Source organism: Mesoplodon mirus, assembly GCF_964341445.2.
Source record: "Mesoplodon mirus genome assembly, contig: SUPER_3_unloc_15, whole genome shotgun sequence".
Taxonomy (NCBI): Eukaryota; Metazoa; Chordata; class Mammalia; order Artiodactyla; family Ziphiidae; genus Mesoplodon; species Mesoplodon mirus.
In genome coordinates this window covers 497,940-521,921 of record NW_028295592.1, presented here as the reverse complement: position 1 = coordinate 521,921, position 23,982 = coordinate 497,940, and the positions used below count along the sequence as shown (strand labels likewise).

Sequence of the window (23,982 nt, the reverse complement as noted above, 5' to 3'; positions counted from 1 at the left end):
ACTGGTCTTTTTTTTTTTCTTTTCATGGTTTAAGTCATCAGCTCTCCATGTAATAATTTTTTATCATTATTAGAGTTTAGTTGATGTACAGTGTTGTGTTAGTTTCTGCTGTATTAACTGGTCATTGTAATTTTGCTCATTTGATTAAGTTGAGGTCTGGTAGGTTTCACCATTATAAAGTTACTGTTTTATCCCTTTGTAATTGATTAAAGTTATTATGGTGCGACACTTTGAGACTATGCAAATGTTCTGTTTCTCATTGAAGTTTCACTCATTAATTTTAGCATCCATTGAGGATTCTTGTCTGAAACAGTTGTTAGTTAACATAGTCTCACCAAATAGTGATGTCTATGTTTCCAATATCCCTTCTATATTTATTAGTTGATATTTTATTATAAGGAAGAGCTCTTCATTCTTACTTATGTAAACACAGACTCATGGATTCTTATTTAATGGATCATAATCTTTTAATCTCATTGGATGCTCACTTTGTCCCCTTCACACTCACTATCCTACGAAAGAAACTACTTCCCTGACTTCTTATCACCATAGCTTAATGTTGTCTGTTCTTGAACTTTACCTAAAGAGCCATGTGGCTTCAGTCTTGTGTTGGTTTTTCTTTGGCTCAGCATTGAGGTTTATCTTTGTTGGGTGTAGCTGTAGTTTTTTGTTCTCTTGCTCTAGATAGTAACCCATTGTTTTTAACTTAATGCATCCTATTGTCAAACATTTGGGATATTTGTAGTTTTGCTATTACTACAAATAATCATGACTACTATCATGACTACTTTTGTACTTGTCTTTAGTGCTCATATGTATGCATTTCTGCTGGGATGTACCTGGGAGAAGAATGTTCCTTGTCACTAGATGCTGCTAATCAGATTTCTAAATGGTTATACCAAGGTGGTACACACCCACCATCAGCTGGAACATTCTCATAGCTTCATGTCTTTAAAGCATAGTATTATAAATCGAATCTGTTTAGAGTGGTAGGCTCAAGATTTAACACGAGTACCCTTTCCTTGGCAGGACCTGGTCTTTGATTTCTGTCCTTCTCCCTCTTTGAGGAGAGGCTGTTAGTCTTTTCAGAGCCTCCCAACCTCTCAGCCATGTTTACTGGGATGGGCAGATACCTCAGGAGAGAATGCAGCCTCAGTTGCTGGGATCACCTCTCTGGGTCCCTACTTCTCTCCTATCTTAATCCTATCATTCTTTATTGCCTTGTTAAACTGGCTGAGCCTGAAACAGGCATGTTTCTATATCTTCATCAGCTTGAATAGCTCTTAAGAGGAGACAGGTCCATGCTATTCCAGAAGCTGAAATTTTAGGAGACAATATTAGCTGACCACTCTCAGGAAACTCAGATCAGCAGATTTAAAAAAAAAACAGAATCTAGAAGATTTTAAACTTGTACCTAAAAGCTTGACCTATTAACCTACTCACATATATATATATATATATATATATATATATATATATATATATATATATATATATATATATATAGAGAGAGAGAGAGAGAGAGAGAGAGAGAGAGGAAGGAGAGACAGGGAGATGTGTGCGTGCACGTGGGCATGCATGTGTGTGTGTGTGTGTGTATAAAATATGGACTCAAAAGATTAGGTGCTCTTTAAAAGTGCATCTATAAGTTCATTTTGTCTTTGTCTTCAACTGATCACACTGGGCTTGGAGAAACCTAGCCAAATAATGTAGGACCAGGATCCTATCGACCACATACACTGACCACAGTACATTACAATTAGAAATCATTAAACCACGTACACCTGAAGAAACCATTATTTTTTTAAGTAACAGTGATATTAGAGAGAATAATGGAAATTTATTAAACTCTTACAACCGAGGGACTATATAAATAAGTACTAGGCATCAAAACGTGGGTGACACAGCAAACTAGAAATGAGACCAACAGCCCTTGACGAATACACTGGGAATGAAGTCTGGATTTTAATGCACCAAGAACCAAGTCAACCAAAGTAAAATAGAATGAATGAAATCAACAGTAAAAAGAGAAACTAAATAGAAAACAATCTGCAAATAAATCTAAAGCTTTGGAAAAGTTAAAATTAGATACTGTCAAGAATAAAGAAAAAGAGTAAGTCTCAACAACACTAGGAATAAATAGAGTTCATTATTAGAGATTTGCTGGTGGTTAAGGAAATATTAGGAGAACACCATGGGCTAGAGTGGGCCACTAAGTTCGAAATAGGTTGTTTATATTTTTCAAAAAAACTGGTTAGTGTGGTGAATTATAGTGTGGTGAATATTTCTTAGTCCATGCAGGTAATGCATTTAATAAAATCTCATACTTCTTCATGTGAAAAGAAAAACTCACTTAATCTACAATGAGAAAAGAATTATCCTAATCTGATAAAGAACGTCTGCCAAAAACTTCTATAAGCATCATTATGTTCAAAAGAATATACTGATGATTTTTCCCATTAGTCAGAAACAAGGCAAGCAGTAGCCTCTCTTCCTAACTGCTCAGTGTCCAAAGAAAAACTCACTTAATCTACAATGAGAAAAGAATTATCCTAATCTGATAAAGAACGTCTGCCAAAAACTTCTATAAGCATCATTATGTTCAAAAGAATATACTGATGATTTTTCCCATTAGTCAGAAACAAGGCAAGCAGTAGCCTCTCTTCCTAACTGCTCAGTGTCCTACTGAAGGTCCTGGCGAGGGTTTGGAAACTTGCTCTGCTGCTTGTAAATCAGGCAGTTTCCATAACAGCCCCCAAGCTTGTTTGCTGGTGGGGGCAGATAATAGTATTTATCTCAGTCGATTGGTGAGAGAATTAAGTGAATCAAGTAGAATGCTTGGGAAGTGCCCACACAGAGCCATCATCCCATCGACGGTGACTGTCCTGAGGACGGTATAGATCAGTCTGTGTTTTTAACCCACCCATATTGACTTCATGATAAACTTCTGGAAATGGAATGACTCCTGGGAATGGAATGACTAGGATGAAAGGGTTTTGCAAGTTTAAAGGATCGATGCATATTGCCAAATGCCTGTCTCGCAGCCTGTCTCTTCCATACACTCACACTCACACTTGTTGAATGCAGTGTGATTCTAGACCCTTCACCCTCATGGATTCAGATATCTATTTAATAAATAGTCTCTACTTTGTCAGTGCTCCACCTATATAGCTTCCTCGACACGCATCCATTTCTCACATCACTGTGTTCTTGCATTTTGGGGAATGTCATGTTTGCTTTCTTTCAAGGTCCTTTTCTTGCTGCCCACTGAAAATAAAGAAATTTATGAAGGCATAAAAAGATATCTGTGTGTCAGTTACCCGATTCCAAGCCAGTGTGTGTTGAAACGGACCTTAGAGAGACCATCACTACAAAGATTGCCCTACAGATGAACTGCAAGCTAGGAGGTGCCCTCTGGAAGGTGGATATAGAAGTACGTGGGGATTTTGTTGCCTTCTCTTGCTTTCATCTGTCTTTGGTAGAATTTGTTAAGGTCCTATTTAATTGGAAATTTGCTTTGTGTTCTAACTCAAGCTGCTACCTGGTTTAAAATTTAAGTTGCAGAATGCAATGTTCATCATTATCGATTGTTTCCATGGTATTGTACATCGACGGAAGTCAGTCGCAGGATTTGTGGCAAGCATCGATCCAGACTTGATGCGGTGGGTAAGCTTTGGCAGACAGTGTTTAGTGGGGAGCTATCTGGAGGCCAGATAGGAGAGGCGGACCTAACACACATTGTTGGCAAGCTCCATGGGCAAGTTGTTCTTAGAGATGTGCTCTCCTGATCTTCTGGCAAAGTCAGGCTCCCAGAACATTCTGTATGGAAGCCTCTGATCATTCTCTATTGCTGCCTAACAACTATGACAAAATATGGCAGCTTAAGACGACACTCACATGACCATGGACAGTCCTGTGGGTCAGATGTTGGGCACTGCGTGGCTCTCAGGGCCTTACAAGGCCAAGATTTTGTTTTTTGGCTGCACTGCGCAGCATGCGGGATCTTAGTTCCCTGACCAGGGATTGAACCCATGCCCCCTGAGGAGGAAGTGCAGATTCTTAAACACTGGACAACCAGGGAAGTCCCAAGGCTAAGTTAAAAGTGTCACAGAAGCCACATTCTCACCTGGAGGCTTGGGATCCTCTTCCCAGCATACGCCGATGTGGCAGAGCCAATTTTCTTGTGATTGTGGGACAGAGGACCCCACTTCCTTGCTGGCTGTCACCTACAGCTAGTCTCAGCTTCTAGAGTTCCATCCACATTCCTTCTGATGTGCTCCTTGCCTCCCCTCCAACTTCCAACCCGCCAATTCACACTGTGCTCTTGTTCTCTTTTGAATCTCTCCATCTTCCTCTTCTGTCATCAGCCAAAGAAAACTTGCTGATTTTAAAGGAGCTCATGAGGTCGGATATCATCCATCTGGAGACTCTCCTTATCCTAAAGTCAACTGTGCCATATAACATCATCACAGGGGCTAGATCTCAGTATGTTCACAAGTTCCAAGGATGAGGACAGGTAGAATTCTGCCAACCGCAGGATTTGATCAGTGAGCCTCTGCATAGGGACACATGAGGAAGCACTTAGGATATACGTGGGTGAAGACACCTATGGGAACATACCTAGTGGCCTGTAGGTATCATAAGATCTTGTCTTCATACATTTGTATATAATGTACCTGAATAAGGAGATGTGCTTCTATAGCCTATGATTCTCCTTTTCTCCAGGGACCTTCTTTTTTCTGTGCTTAGAGTAGAAAATAAAACCCATAGTGCAGATGGGTTTGCATATTCTTCTCTTGTGCATTATGGTATGTGGGACAGTCACAAACCACCACTATGTTCAATGTTGTTTGTGGCCCACCAAGTATAATTCCACAGTATCCTTTAAGGATCTTTTTTTTCCAGTCATACTCTAAATACAGTAACATGGATTTACTCTGCCTTTTTTAGTAGAAAATGTTGTGATAATAGGTAAAAAGTTAAGCTTACATTCATGCAATAGATATTTTTGAGCACTTGCTATGTGTAAATACTGAGAATGCAGCAGTGAAAATGTAAAGCCAAAATACCTGATCCCATCCATCGGAGTACAGATTCAGATGAAGAGGCAAACATACATCATACCCTATCAGGTCATCCTAATACTCTGAAGTAAACAAAAACGCAATAAGGGGATAGAAACTCTAGACAAACAGGTGATTTTACTTGATACATTGAGCAGTGGTCACAATAGCTATTACTGTTTTGAAGCAAACTGCTCCCTCCAAAGCAGATTCATATGGATGAACCATTGTTTAAGACATTGAACTAGAAGTAGGAGTCTCCAGAAAAACACTGGGTTTGCACTTTGTGGAATTCCCCAGGAGCTGAAACAATATGAGTCATATGTATTCAAAGCATGTATAATTTGTAGTTAATGTTAACAAATGTTTCCATTCTTACTCTTTGTGTGCATGCAAAATGTTACAAAATGCCTAAGATATGTGAAGAGACCAATACTTGGATCTCTACAGCAGGATGAAGAATGGATCTTTAATTGGGTCCTCAACCACTGATAGTGAATTTTTTTTGGTCATGGATTAATTTCATCATTTTGATTCTGAATTAATCTTGTTTTCCAAACTAATGGCTTATTTTTCTCCATACAGGTGGTTCTCTCAATGCATCATCCAGCAATCGGGGCAGGAGCTTGTCAATGGGCTGACGACCTGTTTGCATAGTCAGTGCCTGGTGGAAGCTGGAGGGCTTGAGTCTATACTGGTGGAGATACTGCCCCCCCACCTGGGACATCTGGCAATGAGTGAAAACATTTTTCATTGTCACAATGGGGATAGAGTGCTAGGGATGCTGTTAAATGTCTTACCATGCATGGGACAGCAACACTCCCTGTCCCTGACCACCACAAAGAATTATCTGGCTCAAAATTTTCATACTGTTGTTAAGTATGGACTAGACTGAAGATTTAAGCAGTGTCCTGAAAGCTACCATGTTGACAAATGAACATAGAAGTTGTCAAAAACAGTGGCCACTTTGTTCCAAGTTATGGTTTATTTATATGTGTTTCTGACTTCCTTTCAGCTGCCTTGAAGCTCTGGTATGAACAAAATTCATCTCTGCCACATTCTACCATTGTGCATCGAGTTGGAGTGGGAGATGGACAGTTTCAAGCACTGATTGACCAAGAACTAAAACAGATGGAGTCCTACTTAGAAAATGCTTACAGAGGACACAAGTGGGTATATTACTCATTAAGTGCAGATTTTGTAAGCTTTACATTTTAGTTTCCGGGGGCAGGGGGAAATATCTACAACAGTTGTGATGTGTGAATTGGAAAGCTGGATACAGAGGGCTTCAGTGGATGGGTGGGGAGAAAAAAACAGACCCTTCCCACTTTGTGTTCCATGCCCATGTCAGAGGAGAAAGCAGAACTGAAGCCTTGCAGTAGCAGGTTGTTTCCCCATATGGAACCGCATGATTCTTCTCTTTTTCTAATCTCCTTCCAAACCTTGATGGAGGAGGGCTTGCTAACCTCAGATATTCCTAAAAATCCATGAACATAGCCTGTCAATGGTTTGTACTATGCAGCTCCTTTATCCTGGAGTTCTGTACGTCCCAGGACTGGGGATTCCTCTCAGTTCCCTTCTCTGGCTTCACCTGTTTGTCAGTGAAGCCTGGCGCCCAGCACAGACAGTACTAGTAATCCTGACTTTGGGAGGAAGGGACCCTTCCCCTAGGATCTGAATGGCTATGAATAGAAACCTCCTCCTTTACTTCCTGAATCAGGCTCTTGGAGCTAAGACAGTAAAATTGGGGTGTGTGGAGAGATACCATCTGCAGACTCCTTTTAATGGCTCCTATGTGTGGGCTGTTTTCGACACTCTGAATGCTTCTGAGATAATGCAAAGCAAACAGAGTGACATTGATCTTAATCTTTTAAGTGTCAGACTAACTTTCATCGTGGTGAAGAAACAAACATCAGATTTTTTATTGAAAAGGATGAAGACTTGACAATCCATCTCCAGGAACAGTTATTGATTTAGAGGTGACTAGGATGGAATGGTAAGCCATCTTTCTTTATTTTAAAGATTCCTTTTTATTTAAATAGTAACAGAGTTTTTTAAGGTTTGCATGATTTGGACGAGAAAGGAAGAATTGACCTAAAGAAGGTTAAAAATGATAGGTATATTAGATGATAATTTTTTCTGTCTTCAATCATTTTGTTTTTCAGAGAATTTTAAAAACAGACAAATATTTATTGATCGTTCTATGATTCAGTTGTTAGGAAGAAGGCTAGAACTTCTGGTTAACTTTAGACTTCTAAGTGAATTATGCAAATAAGAAAGTTATGCAAAACCACAGCAAGAAATAAAACAGGACATTCATACCAACTGATAGGGAGAAATGAATTAAATTTGAAGGCAGAAACATTGATTTTTCTAGTAGAAGGCATGAAAGGATTGAAGAAAACAAAGCAAATGAAAAGTACAATTAACATAAAGTATAACATAAAATGACATAAACATTCAATATTTACAATAAATTGGTTAACCTTACCACTTATATAACTTAGTTTGAATATATTCTGGTGATTTGCAGAGATGGATATTCCGATCTTTCCCTAAATCTCTGAATCACATTACCTATGACCATGTCTAACATGATAATTTGATGTTTGCTGCCTCTAGGCATCAGTGCATATGCTTGTGAGTTTAAATCCCATGAGTGTTATTGTCAATGATTTCACTGTCCTTTGTGGATTTGCTTTAGCAAATCATTGCTCAAAATTTAGCCAGGCTTCTAAATATAAAGGAAACTCTGTATCATAGATTTCTGTAAATTGTTACTTCAAAGACTAGGTTTGCTACATTGTTTTTCTTCTAAAATAAGCTTGATACCAATTATGTTCTATAATTCTAGGTATGACTTTTTTATTGTGAGTCAGTCTGTGAAAGAAGGCACTGGCACTGGCACTCCCACTCATTATAATGTCATCCATGACATGCTTTACTTGAGCCCAGATGCAGTACAGAGTCTAACTTACATACTATGCCACATGTATTACACTTTTTTAGTAAGTATTCTTTTTCTTTAATTTGGTAATGTGCATCTGTTAATCCTATACTCCTAATTTATTGCTCCCCCCTGCACTTTCTTCTTTGGTAACCATAGGTTTGTTTTCTGTCGCTGTGAGTCTGTTTCTGCTTTGTAAATAAAAATAAGTTCATTTGTATGCTATTTTTTGGGTTCTACATGTAAGTGATATCAAATAATATTTGTCTCTGATTTACTTCACTTAGTACGATAATATCTAGGTCCATCCATGTTACTGCAAATGGCATTATTTCATTCTTTATGAATGAGTATTATTCTATTGTATACACCTACCATATCTTTGTCCATTCATCTGCTGATGGACATTTAGGTTGCTTTTGTGTCTTGGCTATTGTAAATAGTGCTGCTATGAACATTGGGGTACATGCATATTTTTGAATTAGAGCTTTCATCTTTTCTGGATATACGCCCAGGAGTGGGACTGCTGGGTCATATGGTAGCTCTGTTTTTAGTTTTAAGGAGGCTCCGTACTGTTCTCCATAATGGCTATGGTATTTTTTGATACTGATTTTCCTTCAGATCTGTGAAACTGTTCAAAATTGAATCTACTTTTTGAACCTTGGATATCCATAAAAATTTAAACTTAGGGAAAGTAGATATAAAGGTAAAAAAAAATTTTTTAGTTGATCTTTCTCCTAAAGGGTATCATCCGAGTTCCTGCTCCTTGCCATTATGCCCATAAGCTGGCTTACCTGGTGGGCCAGAGTCTTCACCAAGAACCACATGGATCTCTGTCAAAAGTCTCTTTTACCTTTAACATAGAGAAGAAAGCATGATGGGATGTTGAAAACCACAATTTGTAAATTTATTTTCTCATTCTGCATCTGTACATCTGAAATTTTTTTCCTAGATGCACGATCAGAGTTTAAAACCATTCTTGACTGGACATGGATGAGACTCCAAGTGTGTTATGCTATTTTCAATACTACCACTAACTTAACATGAGGCTTCTCTTCTCCAGGCGGGAGAACTGACAGTGAGAGTTTTGTTTTACAATTTACCTCTCAAATGTGTTACAAGGACTGAATGTGTTACATGCCTGAATATTCTGTACTCCAAGCAATGCTGCTCTAATTGTAAAGGTTGGGGGACTTCCCTGGTGGTGCAGTGGTTAAGAATCTGCCTGCCAATGCAGGGGACACGGGTTCGAGCCCTGGTCCAGGAAGATCCCACGTGCCGTGGCACAACTAAGCCCATGTGCCACAACTACTGAGCCCACATGCCACAACTACTGAAGCCCACGTACTCTAGGGCCCATGCCCTGCAACAAGAGAAGCCACCGCAATGAGAAGCCCGTGCACCACAATGAAGAGTAGCCCCCACTCACCACAACTAGAGAAAAGACTGCACACACCAATGAAGACCAAACGCAGCCAAAAATAAATAAATAAATAAATAAATAAATTTTTTTAAAAGGTTGGTCATTAGTCACATGGAGAATATATATATATCTATGAACAAGTAAATTCTACTTGGAAAATCATACCTACTTTATTTTTGTAACATCCTTTTTCTCAAGGACAACGAAGACATAAAAGTGGCAAAATTAAATGGGAATTTATTTGTGTGTAATACTTTGTATGAAAGAAACAACCTATGTATGAAATAGTTTGTTCTTTGTACCTGCATGGGAATCTGAATTTTTTCTGGTGGAGCTGCAGTAAGGAGAGCTTTGCGATTTAAAAGTTGGTGGCTCAGGAATGTAATATTTTGTCACTTTTTCCACAAAGAAGGTAAATTAAGGGCTTTGTTAGCATTTCTGTTTAATTCATTCTCTTGTGCATGTCTAAGAGTGACATTATTGTGTTAGCTGTATCATCATCAGAAGAAAGTCTTGAATAAGTTGTTTAAATGAAGCTATCATGTTTTTCCTGAAAGCAGACACATTTTTTTTCTCTCTCCACTTAAAACTATCTTTAAATAGACTTAAGAAACAATATGAGGGACTTCCCGGTGGCTCAGTGGTTAAGAATCCACCTGCCAATGCAGGGGAGACGGGTTCAAGCCGTGGTCTGGGAAGACCCCACATGCCGTGGAGCAGCTAAGCCTGGGCGTGACAACTACTGAGCCTGCACTCTGGAGCCCGCGAGCCACAGCTACTAAGCCCACACACCACAACTACTGAAGCCCACACGCCTAGAGCCCATGCTCCACAACGAGAAGCCACCGCAATGAGAAGCCTGTGCACCACAATGAAGAGTAACCCCCGCTCACCGCAACTAGAGAAAGCCCGCACACAGCAACAAAGACCCAACAGAGCCAAAAATAATTAATTAATTTATTTATTTATTTATTTATTTAAAAAACAATATGTGAAACTTTTGTTCTCTTATACTCCTAGAGTGTTTTTTTTTTGAGGTGGGGTAGTTAGGGGGCTTCAAATACATCAAAAAGGATATGTTTAAAAACAATATAATTGCTTTGATTATAGGTTAATCAATTTAGGTTTGCAATTTGAACCCATCTTATAAGAAACAAAATTAAAACAAGTCTTTTAAATATACTGTAATCGGGCCTCCCTGGTGGCGCAGTGGTTGAGAGTCCGCCTGCCGATGCAGGGGATATGGGTTCGTGCCCCGGTCTGGGAGGATCCCATATGCCGCGGAGCGGCTGGGCCCGTGAGCCATGGCCGCTGGGCCTGCGCGTCCGGAGCCTGTGCTCCGCAACGGGAGAGGCCACAACAGTGAGAGGCCCGCATACAGCAAAAAAAAAAAAAGAAAAAAAAAATATATATACTGTAATCCAGGTAACGTCCTACCTAGCTGTATTGCTAATAATGATAAATATAATATAGGATATGGTTTCCATGATTAAAGATAACACATTCTTTTCTAAAGCTAGAATTTGATTTATGATAATACATTTATGGTAGTACATTTCTAGAGAGCTACAAAAATCACTTGGAACAAATTCAAAGTAATGAGAACTTTCTGAACATTTCTTATAAATGCAATACAAATATTATTTATTCACAAAACTATAATGTCTAGAATTATAAATTTAAAATGTGATTCAATAAAGGTATTCATGTTAAAATCACTGAATTCAGTCTTGTTATTAAAAATATGGTCTTGGGCTTCTTAATCTACTGATTAGAAAAAATTGTTGCTTTTGTAAGATGAATAGAAATATTGTGACCAGGACACCATCTGACTTTATTAGCCTACTAGTCCTTTATAAATTAGATGAAGGAAACTGGGTATCAAATATTTCTAGGGGAAAGTGGGCTTCCCTGGTGGTGCAGTGGTTGAGAGTCCACCTGCCGATACAGGGGACACGGGTTCGTGCCCCAGTCCAGGAAGATCCCACATGCCATAGAGCAGCTGGGCCCGTGAGCCATGGCCACGAGCCTGTGCATCTGGAGCCTGTGTTCCACATTGGGAGAGGCCACAGCAGTGAGAGGCCCGCATACCGCAAAAAAACAAAACAAACAAAAAATATTCCTAGGAGAAAGCTTTATTGTTCCAAAGGCTTATAGATAAACTTTCTCCAGTGTATCATAGTACCTAAGTTTCACGTTACTGAGTAGCTTAGGAATGAATTTGGCCTAAGCAGCAATATAATATATAATCTAAGAATAATGAATTTCCTGACTCTGAGTTAGAGGTCTGATGTGGGCATTACTGGGCTAAAATAAATATCAGCAGGGCTGCATTCCTTTCTGGAGGCTGTAGGAGTCTGTTTCCTTCATTCTAGCTTCCAGAAGTTGTCTGCATTCCTTGCCTCCTGGCCCCCCTTCCATCTTCAAAGCCTGCAATGGCCAACGGAGTCATTCTCATATCCCACTGACACTGACTCTTCTGCCTCCCACTTCCACTTTTAATGGCCCTTGTGAAGATGTTGGGACCGCTTGGATAATCCAGGATATTCTCCCTATTTTAATGTTAGCTGATAGGCAGCCTAGCTCCATCTGCAACCTTAATTCCCTTTCCCCATATAAGGCAACATTTGGGTAGAATCCAAGGATTAGAACATAGACATCTTTGGAGGGGCCATTAACCTGCCACAGAGACATTGTCCAGGGCTGAGCGTGTCGGGGAACAGGGACACATGTGAATGTAGGAACTCCTTCCTCCAATGGGTGCCTCAGAATAAGAGAGACTTAGGGGAGCACCCACTGGAGTCTCAGGCAGCACAGCTCTTGAGCACCTGCCCCATGACCTGCACCCCTCTCCTCATCATTCTCCTCCCTCTCTGCATAGGTGAGGGCTGACCTGTTCTGGGTGGAATATTTGTGGGGGACCCCTCAGTTCTGCCCTGTACCCTCATTCACTTGGCTCACTCTTCCCTCTCTCCCTCTAGGGTCTTTGGCCCAGGCAGGGCTGACTTAGCCACCCTCAGCATCCAAGGGCCCAGGACAGATGGCCACCATCACCTGTACTGGAAATAGCAACAATGTGGGCAACCAGGGAGCAGCTTGGCTGCAGCAACACTCAGGCTGTGTCCTCACACTCCTGACCCACAAGTATGTTAACCCACTCTCAGGAATCACAGATTCGTGGGCTCTGGGTCAAGGCAGACTGGCTTCTCTCTCTCTGGTCTCCAGCCTGGAGATGAGGCTAATTATTAGTGCTCAGCATGGGACAGCAGCTTGGTGCTTGCATTGTGCTCAAGGTCCACAGGGAAGTGAGAGAAAGACCTTTGGGCTTCAGGCTACCTACTCGCTGCCCAGAGCATCGGGGAGCAATGGATCCCTGAGGAGATATGGAGTAGACAATATTGGGTACTTGAAGGGGCTTTTTTAAGTTGGGACTGCCAACAAAACTCAATAAATCCAGTTAAGGATGTTTAGAATTACTCATTCAAAAATATTTATATGCAGCACAGTTCTAAACCTACTGGGATCTACTTGATGATGTGTATTACATGTATTTATTAATGAAGAGGAGCTAGGTTAAATGTTTATTTAACCTCCGATTTTTTTTCCATAAAGGAACTGTAAACAATTAATGCCAAGAATAGCTAAAGGGACATTTACTTACCCAACTTCTTCCTAACAATCTTTCAATTCCATACAATGATCTACTTTTTCAGTCCTGTGGATTATCCACCATTACAGCATATATTGGCCACTTCCTGGGGTCCCTAACGCTAGAACAGTAATGCTCTCACACAGCTTATGTTTTTGGATGTCAGTCTCTTCAACTGTGCCTCCAAAGCCCCACCTTCACCTTTTTCTACCAGTCCCTGAACACAACGGTGTGAGAATTAGAAGGGTGCCTTGGGAGCACAAATTGAGTTAAATCCCCAGTGAGGGTTTGGGCTTGGGGGAAGCATTTAGGACACAGAAACCTGACCCCAGAGGGTGATATCTTTAGGATTTATGGAAATGAGCTAGAAGGAGAAATGAGGGGGGAAATGCTCTAGGTGTTGGTAACAGCATATGTCAACAACAGAAAAAAAATTTTTTGGTTGTTCATCCAAGTAAATAATAGAATTTGCACTGGGCCTAAGTGTGGCAGATGGCGGTAGGGACAGGGTCAGGAGAAGTGACTCTAGATGTGTCTGGATGAGATGAAGGAAGGGTGCAGCCATGTTGTAAAGTTGACACATTCTAAGTATGCATTTGGCTGTAGAGGTCATGTGGAGCCTGAGCTAGTCAGAGTTCTCTAGAGAAACAAAAAGAGATAGAAGGAGATTTATTATGAGGAATTGGCTCACATACTCAGGGCTGTGCACATGCTCAGGAAAGACCTGGGAAGGTTCTAAGCTCTCACCTCTGGCTGACCTTGCCATTCTGCACAAGCAGGAAGTGAAGGCTTAGGTGGGGATTTCCACTGCCTGGCTGAGTGTTAAGACAAAAATCCCCATGCTCACAGAGCCCCTCAGTAAAGATTGGGTGACTTCTTGGTTCCAGGCTGTTAATGAAATCTCTATCCAGTCAACAAATGACCACCAAGTAACCAAACAGGGACGACAGTGGTCACACACGACACAGAATACACTTTAGTGAATTCCCCCAGAAAAGTCAATAGCAAAAAAACAACAAAAGAAAAAAAAACCCAAAACAAAAAACAAACCAAGGGCTTCCCTGGTGGCGCAGTGCTTGAGAGTCCGCCTGCCGATGCAGGGGACACGGGTTCGTGCCCCGGTCTAGGAAAATCCCACATGCCGCGGAGTGGCTGAGCCCTTGAGCCATGGCTGCTGAGCCTGCGCATCCGGAGCCTGTGCTCCACAACGGGAGAGGCCACAACAGTGAGAGGCCCACGTACTGCAAAAAAAAAAAAAAAAAAAAAAACAAGTACAAAAAAACAGCATAACAACAAATCCTGGGGAAGGGTGAGAATCTGATTCTCAGAGTTTCCATGTGATATTAATTTAAATGTCCAGTTTATGCCCCCCCACCAAAAAAAAGAAGAAAGTAAAAAAAGTGTCCTACGTGGTCCAGAAAAGAGTTGACATAGTAGGGCTGAGACTGCTTTCCTTAGAAAGGCCTGCTTGCTAGGTTGGCCCTTGGCTCGAGACTGGGAACTTGGAATCAAGACAGTCCCCACCATTCTCCAGTCAAAGTGGCTCACTGTGCCCAAGCTGTTGTTGCAAACACTGTGCTTTATGTTGAACATCTCTTTCCTGCTGAAATTCTTGAGTTTAGGTATGTGCTAGGCAGAGGATGACTAAATGACCAGCCCCCAGTAACAACCTCTGGGCACACAGTCTCTAATGAGGTTTCCTGGAAGACAACATTTCACATGTGCTGTCACAAGTTTTGCTGGAGGAGTTCAGTGTGCCTGTGTGACTCCACTGGAGCAGGATTCCTAAAAGCCTGTGCCTGGTTTCCTCTGGACCTCCTTCATGCACTTTTACCCTTAGCTTATTTTGCTTCGTGTGCTGTCATGGTAATAAATCATAGCAGCTAGTATGATAATATACTGAGGGCGGCGAGAGAATCACATAGCCTGGGGGTGTTCTCGCCACCCCCCAAAACAGGCTGACACACAAGGGGAAAAAAGCCCTAGTAGACAGTATCTTCATGAAACTCCTGACAATGGACAAATACTTTATATCAGCTATTTTTTAAACCATTTTTTAAAACTGAAGTGTAGTTAATTTACAATGTTGTGTTAGTTTCAGGTATACAGCAACAAGATTCAGTTTATATATATATATATATGTGTGTTCTTTTTCAGAATCTTTTCCATTATAGGTTATTATAAGATATTGAATATAATTCCCTGTGCTATACAGTAGGTCCTTCCTATTTATCTACTTTATACATAGTAGTGTGTATATGTTAATCCCAAACTCCTAATTTATCTCTACTCCCTCCCCCTGCTATCCCCTTTGGTAACCATAAGTTTGTTTTCTATGTCTGTGAGTCTATTTTTGTAAATAAGTTAACTTCTATCATTTTTTTTAGATTCCACATATAAGTGATATCATATGATATTTGTCTTTCTCTGTCTGACTTCACTTAATATGATAATCTCTAGGTCCATCCATGTTGCTGCAAATGGCATTATTTCATTCTTTTCTATGGCTGAGTATTATTCCATTATATATATATATATATATATATATATATATACACACATATACACCACATCTTCTTTATCCAGTCATCTGTTGATGAAGATATAGGTTGCTTCCATGTCTTGGCTATTGTAAATAGTGCTGCTATGAACCCTGGAACATTTTTTGAGTATGTTCAAAGAATTAAAAGAAATCATATTTTAAAAACTAAACAATAGTATGAAAATTATATTCCTCGAAGTAGAGAATGGCAATAAAGAAGATAAAATTATAAAAGAGAACCAAGTGGAATATCTGTAGTTGAAAAGGACAGTAATAACTAAAAATTTCACTGGAGGGGCTTAGATTAGTTTCCCAGGGCTGCTGTAACAAATTACTACCAACCACATGTCTTAAAAACAACAGAAATTTACTGTTTCACACTTCTGGACGGTGGAAGTCTGGAGTCAAGCTGTAGGCCCGGCTATGCTCCCTATGAAAGATCTAGAAAATTATTCTTCCTTGCTTCTTTCTAGCTTTTGGTATTTTCTGGAACTCATTGGTTTTCCTTGTCTTGCAGCTGTATCATTCCAATCTCTGCTTTCATTATCACGGGGCCTTCTTTCCTCTGTGTCTGTGTATCCAAACTTCCCTGCTCTTATAAAGACAACAGCCATTGGGTTAGGGCCCACATTAATCCCATATAACCATATCTTAACTTGAGACCCTATTTCCAAATAAGGACACTGTCACAGGTACTGGGTATTAGAGATTTAATATATAACTGGGGGGACACAAACCCACAATAGGGCTGAACAGATGAGAGCAGGAGGAAGACAGAATCAGTGAATTTGAAGACAGGTTAACTGAGTTCCAGTCTGATGAACAGTAAGTTAAAAAAAGGGGGGGATAGGGAAGAAAAATGAACAGAGCCTTATGAGACCTGGGTAATACTATCAAGCATACCAACACATGCATAAAGAAGAGTCCCAAAAAGACATGAGAGAGAGAAAGGGAGGCCATGTGAAGTATTAGCCAAAATCTCACCAAATTTGATGGAAAACACAATCAATATTCAAGAAGTTCGATGGACATCAAGTTGAATAAGCCCACATCACAATAAAATGGTTCAAGGTCAAAGACAAAGAGAGAATCATGAAAGCAACAAGAAAGAAGTGACTAATCACGGGCAAAGGCTCCCCACTAAGTTTAAGGGTCGACTTTCATTAAAAATCATGGAGAACAGAAGGCAGTGGGATGACGTAGTAAAAGTACTAAAACAGGGAATTTCCTGGCAGTCCAGTGGTTAGGACTCCACGCTTTCATTGCAGAGGGGCCGGGTTCAATCCCTGGTTGGGGAACTAAGATCCCACAAGCTGTCTGCAGCGTGGCCAAAAAAAAAAAAAATGAAGTGCTGAAAGACATTGACTGTCAACCAAGAATTCTCTAGTAGAGATGCCCTTCAGTAATGAAGAAGACATTAAGACATTCCCAGATAAATAAAACCTGAGAGAATCCATTGCTATCATCAGGCCTATAAGGAATATGGAGTCCTTTAGGCTGAAATGAAAAGACAACAGAGTAACGCAAATCTACATGAAGAAATTGTTACATATGTAAATATAAAAGAAAGTGTAAATATAAGTACATAAGATGTATATAGTACAAACATATAAACAATGTACTATTTTCTTCTATCTGCTTAAAAAGGACACTTACAAGAATATAATAATCTACATTGCTGAACACACAATGTATAAAATATGTAATTTATATGACAATAACAGTATACAGAAGGGTACATGGAACAGATCCACAGATGAGTAAAGTCTCTTTAAGTCACTGAAATTAATTTGGTATTAATCCAAATTAGAATGCTATAAATTAAGATGTTAATTGTCCCCAGGGAAACCACTAAGTCTATAACCCAGAATCTATAGTAAAAGAAACAACATGGGAATTAAATTGGTACACTAGAAAATAACCAGCACAAAAGAAAGCAACAATGGAGGAATATTAGAACAAAAAGATATAACTCATACAGAAAACAGATGGCAAAATGACAGATTTCAATGCTACCTGATTAGTGATTAAACTAAATGTATTCATACATAGTTTACAGACTCCAATAGGCAGACATTGGCAGAATGGATAAAAAGCTATGATCTAGCTATATGCCATCTACAGAGTTGCACTTTAAATTCAAGATACAAAGAGATCTAAAGAAAAAAGATGGGAAAACGTATATCAAGCAAATATTAACCAAAAGAGAATTAGACTGGCTTTATCATATAAGGCAAAAAAAACATTATGGCAATTTTTTTCTAGAGACAAGTAAGGACATTTTAGAGTGACAAAAGGGTCCATTTCTCAAGGAGGAAACATTATAAACATTTTGCACTTAACAAGATAGTTCCAAAATACGTGAAGCAAAGTGACAGAATTGAAAAGAGAAACAGACTCCTCAACAATAATAGTGAGAAACGTCAATACTCAACTTTCAGTAGTGGAGAGAATCTGTTATTTCTTGGGATTCTCACATCAGCACTGTGGGGTGGACAGAGTAGGGGCTGTGGCCCATATTTTACGGTTCAGGGCACTGAAATTTAGAGAGATTGAGTAACTTGCCCAGAGTCACAACACTGAGGAGTGATGGGTCTGAGGCAGGGGAGGGAGTTGATTCCCTGGGGATAGAGATTCCTGAACACGTGGACATGAGATCATGCCCTGGATACACAAACCAAGAGCTCTCCTCACTCCCTTTCCCACATCCTCCTGCCCCAAGGATGCTGCAGGGAGACAGCTGATACTCGGAGGAGGTACCAGGCCCAAGAGAATGGCTCAAATCGGGACCCACCTCCTGGCTCTACGTTTCAATCCCTGACCCCAAATACAATGCCTTTCCCCCAAATGAAGACCCCCTGATGGAGCGGGATATCCAAATATGTGTGCATCTCCCCTCCCTTCCCCCTCAGCACTGGATTCTAGCAGCTGATTTGCAGTGAGACTTCCTGGTGGTCAGGTGACCACCCTGAATAACCAGTAGTCTACTTGACTCCCTAACGACTCAGAACCCAGGACATTCCAAACCAACTGCCCACATGACAGTTGCACAGAGAACTAGCATCATCTTCAACTGACCAAACCTGGATGATGAGCAGTTAATATTCATTATCTGGGAACAGGGTCTACTGGGCTGGTGTTTTGGTGGCTTAACAGATGAAGTTTACAGCCCCCCAGGGTCTCACTGACTAGAAACTGCCCAGTCATCTGAGCAGCTTGGACTAAGCCCTGGCTAAGAGCGGGCAGTGGCTGCATGGGCTCTGAGTGGGCACCTTCCCTGCCCAATCCTCCCTCAGCCAGATCCAGGCTCTGCTGTACAAACTACAGCCATTACTCCTGAATCTACTTACTGGTATTATTTCCACAGTACCTTCGGTGGAGTGGTTAGTGGGGGTGCTATTTGTGTCTGTACCCTGTTGTTTGGCCAGATGCTGATTCTGATGTGTCTGAACCACCGCTGCGGATGGCCAACAGATTATCTTGATCGCAGAAGGTATTCTTGTGCATCCTGTGTTTGATTCCTTTATAATCTTCCTTTTCTTCTTGGTACCCAAGTCATGATCCTGGAAAACACAAGAAAAATTGAGAGAACTATTGATATGTTGCTGGGAGAAGACCATGAGGAGGTGTCAATTCATTCCCAGGTCACACGTCTGTTCTCTTTGTTCACCAGCCTCTTAGGGGAGCCAAGTGAATCAAAGCTGGGCTTGAGAAGAGGGTGTTGCAATGTGGTGTGCACTTAAACTAGCCAGCAGGCTGACTGCACGGGGACATGACTTTATTTAGTGAGATAATATAGAAAGGGAGCACAGCACAGTGACCAACAGAGTGGGGGCTGGTGCCTGATGGTCTGGATTCAAATCATACCAGAAGCCACGTGAACCTGGGAAAGTTATGCAGACCCTCTGTGCTCACTTCCTTGTTCTGTGATAATGGAAATGTTAATAGGGCCCACTTACTAGTATTACATGATGAAGCTTAATACAACAAATCAGGTAGACCCTGACGAAAAATGATGGGTACTTCATAAGTGCTACCTAAGTGTTCAAATAGTAAATGTCTGGAAGAATAAGCAAGAAATGTGGTAGTGTTGCCTCCAGAGAGGGGACCTGGATGCCACAGGGCAGGGGAGCAGGGAAGGTTATGGGTGTGATGCTTTAGAGCTTGTGAAGAATATCTGTTATCATCTCCTGTGATCCCCACATCAGCCCCGTGGGGAACTCACGGCAGGTGCTGTGATCCATATTTTATGGTACATGGCACTAAAATGTTGAGATTTTAAGTGACTTTCCCAGAGTCGCAAAGCTGATGACAGATGGATGTGGGACAGGAATGTAGTTGGTTCCCTGGGACAGAAATCACTGAACCCCTGAATCCTCTAGATGGTGCCCTGGACTCCTGAGCCCAGGGCTCCCCTCCCTCCATCCCCCCATTCCTCCTGCCTGCCCCATGGTTGCTCCAAGGACAGGAGGGGTCTGAGCCAACAGGAGGGCCCATGCCTGATCCAGCTGCCTCCCTTACATGTTGATCCCTGACTCCACAGCTGTTAAATATCCCTGAAAGAGGGTCCCTTTAAGGATCAGGGGGTCCCATCTACGACCCTCCTCCCTCAGCATCTTCACACACTGGGTGAGCCTCCTGGTGGTTTGACCAGTGGTTGGCTTGTCTCCACGTGGCCCAGAGGCCTGGTCTCTCCAAGCCAGCTGCCCACATGGCACATCTCTAACAAATTAGCTTGGTCTTCAACAACCAGCCCTGGATGCACAGTTAGTGCTGATTAATGAGGACAGTGGCCTGCTGGGCTGTGCTTGGTGGTTTAGTGGGTGAAGCTGGCGTGCCCCACTGTCGCCTGACTATTGATGTGAGCAACTGTCTGAGTAGCCTGGGCTACAGCCCAGCTGGGGAGGGGCCGTGGCTGCACCGGCTCTGAGGGCGCACCTTCCCTGCTCATCCTTCCTCATCAAAATCCAGCCCCTACAAACTCCTCATCCATCCCTAGACCCTGCAGTGGCACAGGAGAGAGGCCCATGTCCTCCTAGAGGGACCCCTCCATAGCCACAGCCTAGAGATCCCATCCCAGGACTGTCTCTGAGGATGACCCAGGCCCTCCCAATCTCTGTCACCAAATGTTCATTCCACTAACCCGATGGCACTGTCCCTTCTCTCCACGCAAACACCCAGTGATCCTGTCCACATCAACCACTGGAAATACTGCCATGAAATCCCAGTTTCCTTCCTTTCTGAAAACCTCTAGATTTAGAATGCTAACATTTGCTTTTGGATTTTGACATTGACATTCAGAAGTGTTTAGCCTGTAATTTCTCCTGTCCTGTAATATCTGCTGCTGGTATGACATCAGTATTCTCCTGGTCCGATGAAAGCAGTGTGGGTGTGTTCCCTCTGTATCTGTTCTCTGGAAGAGTGTGTAGGAGACGGGCATCATTTCTGTCTTAAATGTTTGGTAGAAATCAGAGGAAGCCACCTGGGCCTGAAGTTTGTTTTGCGGGGAAATTTTTTTGCATCTCTTTCTAATTGAAGTTTACTTGGTGTATTGTACAGGGCACAGATCTTAAGTGTAGAGCTTTATGGTGTCTTGTAAATATAAACACATCTATTACCAACACCCAGTTCAATACACAGGACATCCCCAGCACCCTCACAGCCCCCTGTAGAAGGGGAGAAGAATAAGTGCTAACTTATTCGGTTCTAAGAATGAAATCAGTTACTCCGTGTATATTCCAAGTGCAGTGATTTACACACAAATAACTCAAAATTAGTGTGGCAGCACAATCAGAGAGTAGTGGAGGGCGCTGGAGGGCTGGGAGAATCCAGTCCCTTTGGGATTTCCGCTGTGGAGGTCTGGGGCCAGAGTAAGGAAGCTGAGAGGAGCTTCTCAGAAGCATCTGGGCTTTTACAGAGGGAAAAACTACTGCTCCCCAGAGTGGAGCGCCCATTGTAATTCACTGAGCCCTCCCTTTGCGGAGAGTGCTTTTCTATACTTGTGTGTTATTTTACATAGAAATGTTTAAAAAATAAACCAAGGAGGAGATCAATTTTGCTTGATGTAAGAGCCTCCAGTGTTAAAAATAAAACATATATCTAAAATTAATGCTAAATCTGTACAGCTCTGACAGGAAGTAACCGGCACTCACTAGCTGACTCAGGAGCGGAGGGGGAGCAGAGAGGCGGCCCTCCTTCCTAGGCCTCGTGTCTCATTTAAGCTGCCAGACGCTGCACAAGCTCCATCCCCTCTGAGTCTCAGGCTGAGGCCTCCAGGTCACGGTCTTCACAGGTGTCAGACCAGAACCTGCCACACAAAGGCAGGGACTGGAATCAGTGGGGAGGTGGGCTCCCTGGGGTCGGTGTGTGGGGCCCAGGGGGCTACTCAGACCCTGGAAGTGACTTTGGGCCCTGACATCCACAGGGCTCACATCCTCAGGGCACTGAGGCCTGTTTGCTGCTCTTTGCCAAGTGTGTTCTGGTATAAGAGAGAGATGTCCTACAGGGGCGATTTAACCTGGGCATTTGGCTGGGCGGCGTTCAAGTGACTGGTCCCCTGAACAGTGAAAGTGATGCAGAGGAAAGGGGAGGCCCTGGGGCTCCAGGGTGAAAAGTGTGGGTCCCTCTCACCTGGGCACTGTGAGGAGTGGGAGGTCTGATGACACAGGTGGGAGTAGTGACCCTGTCCCTCCAGCCCACACACAACACGGCCCATCATGAGACCAGCACAGTGGAAGTGGGCAGAGAACCGTAATGTTCCCTTTTCCCCTAATACTCATTTTTCTTTCTTTAACACCCCAGCCAAACTTGCCTGTGCTTTTTAATTTAAAAATATCCTGATGATCACTGCTTTGTGACCGCCTGGAGGGGTGGGATAGGGAGGGTGGGAGGGAGGGAGATGCAAGAGGGAAGGAAAAAAAATAAAAATAAAAATATCCTGATGCTGTGGTAATAGAATCATAAATTTTATAGCTTTGCTATATCCCAACATGAAAAGTTTACAGAAGACACTGCCTTTCAGAGTGTAATAAAACCAGATGTATTTGTTATTTAATTTTAAGGTCATAATTAATTTGGAATCCTGGTCCTTCAATTCATCCTAAATGAGCATTGCCTTGAATTGCCTTCATTTTTTGTGTGTGTTGTATTCAATTTTTACACATCTATGAAAAATCTATAGAACCTCAGGTTGAGAAATGGTGCCATGAGGTGACCCAGGCCTTTCAGTGGGGCTCCACAGAGGCTGAGGGGTCCCCAGTCCCCAGGGGTTGGGAAAATCCCGGCCAGGTGTGGATCCTGCAGTGTCCCCTACTGGATACCAGGGCTACCGCGTGCCCACAGGGACGCAGCAGCGCTGGGCCAGGTGAGCTGTCTTCTTGCATGAGAAGAAGCCCCGGTGCCTCTGTCCTCCTCACCCTTTCCCCAGGAGGCCTGAACTGGGGGGTACCAAGGCCACTCCAGATATCTCACCACACCTGGTGATTAACTGGGGATGTTGCCTGCTGACCTTGGCGGGTTGGGAGGGCAAGGCTGGGTCCTGCAGAGGGAGATGTTGAACCTCACCAGGGACACTCTTTACAAAGAACACAATGTGAACACCACCACCAGGAGTGATGTATGTGGTGACCCCACAGACGCCTCCGGCCCCCCTCTAAACATAAGAGCCTGGCATCTTCAGGGGTTCTATGGAACGGGGACCGTTACCTGGCGAGATGCACTCAGGTCATCCTCCAGTTGCCTGCGCAGATTACCACCATTCTCTTGTCTCCACCTTTTTGTTCACACGCAGTGGTGACCACCTCCGTGCTCTTTTCTGGCTTTTGGGTTTTCCTGAAGCGCCAAAAAAAAAAAAAAAAGTCAGGGATGGTAAGGGAAGCACATACACTTAGTTGCCTTCTGCTCTTCCTCCTACCCTCTCCACGCTCACATTTCCTCTTCTTGTTCTTCCTCACCCTTTTACTTCATCCCTTCTCTTGAATCCAGGACGAGAGAATTTCTTTTCTTTTTAATTGGATGAGTCAGTCTTCTTTTATTTATTTATTTATTTTTAACATCTTTATTGGAGTATAATTGCTTTACAATGGTGTGTTAGTTTCTGCTTTATAACAAAGTGAATCAGCTATACATATACATACATCCCCATAACCCCTCCCTCTTTTGTCTCCCTCCCACCCTCCCTATCCTACCCATCCAGGTGGTCACAAAGCACCGAGCTGATCTACCTGTGCTATGCATGCAGCTGCTTTGCACTAGCTATCTATTTTACGTTTGTTAGTGTATATATGTCCATGCCACTCTCTCACTTTGTCACAGCTACACTTCCCCCTCCCCATATCCTCAAACCCATACCGTTTTTAT

General features: G+C 42.2%; 1 pseudogene across 1 annotated transcript in view; it reads left to right on the top strand.

Moving 5' to 3' along the window:
• Positions 1-8,888, top strand: part of LOC309801634 (piwi-like protein 3) — a 35,832-nt pseudogene extending 26,944 nt beyond the window's left edge. Inside the window, exons 10-16 of the transcript in view lie at positions 3,249-3,433; positions 3,559-3,662; positions 5,649-5,719; positions 6,079-6,232; positions 6,939-7,059; positions 7,918-8,071; positions 8,754-8,888. The product of the transcript in view is annotated as a piwi-like protein 3 (transcript). The remainder of the gene's footprint in view (positions 1-3,248; positions 3,434-3,558; positions 3,663-5,648; positions 5,720-6,078; positions 6,233-6,938; positions 7,060-7,917; positions 8,072-8,753) is intronic.
• Positions 8,889-23,982: the final 15,094 nt, after the last annotated feature.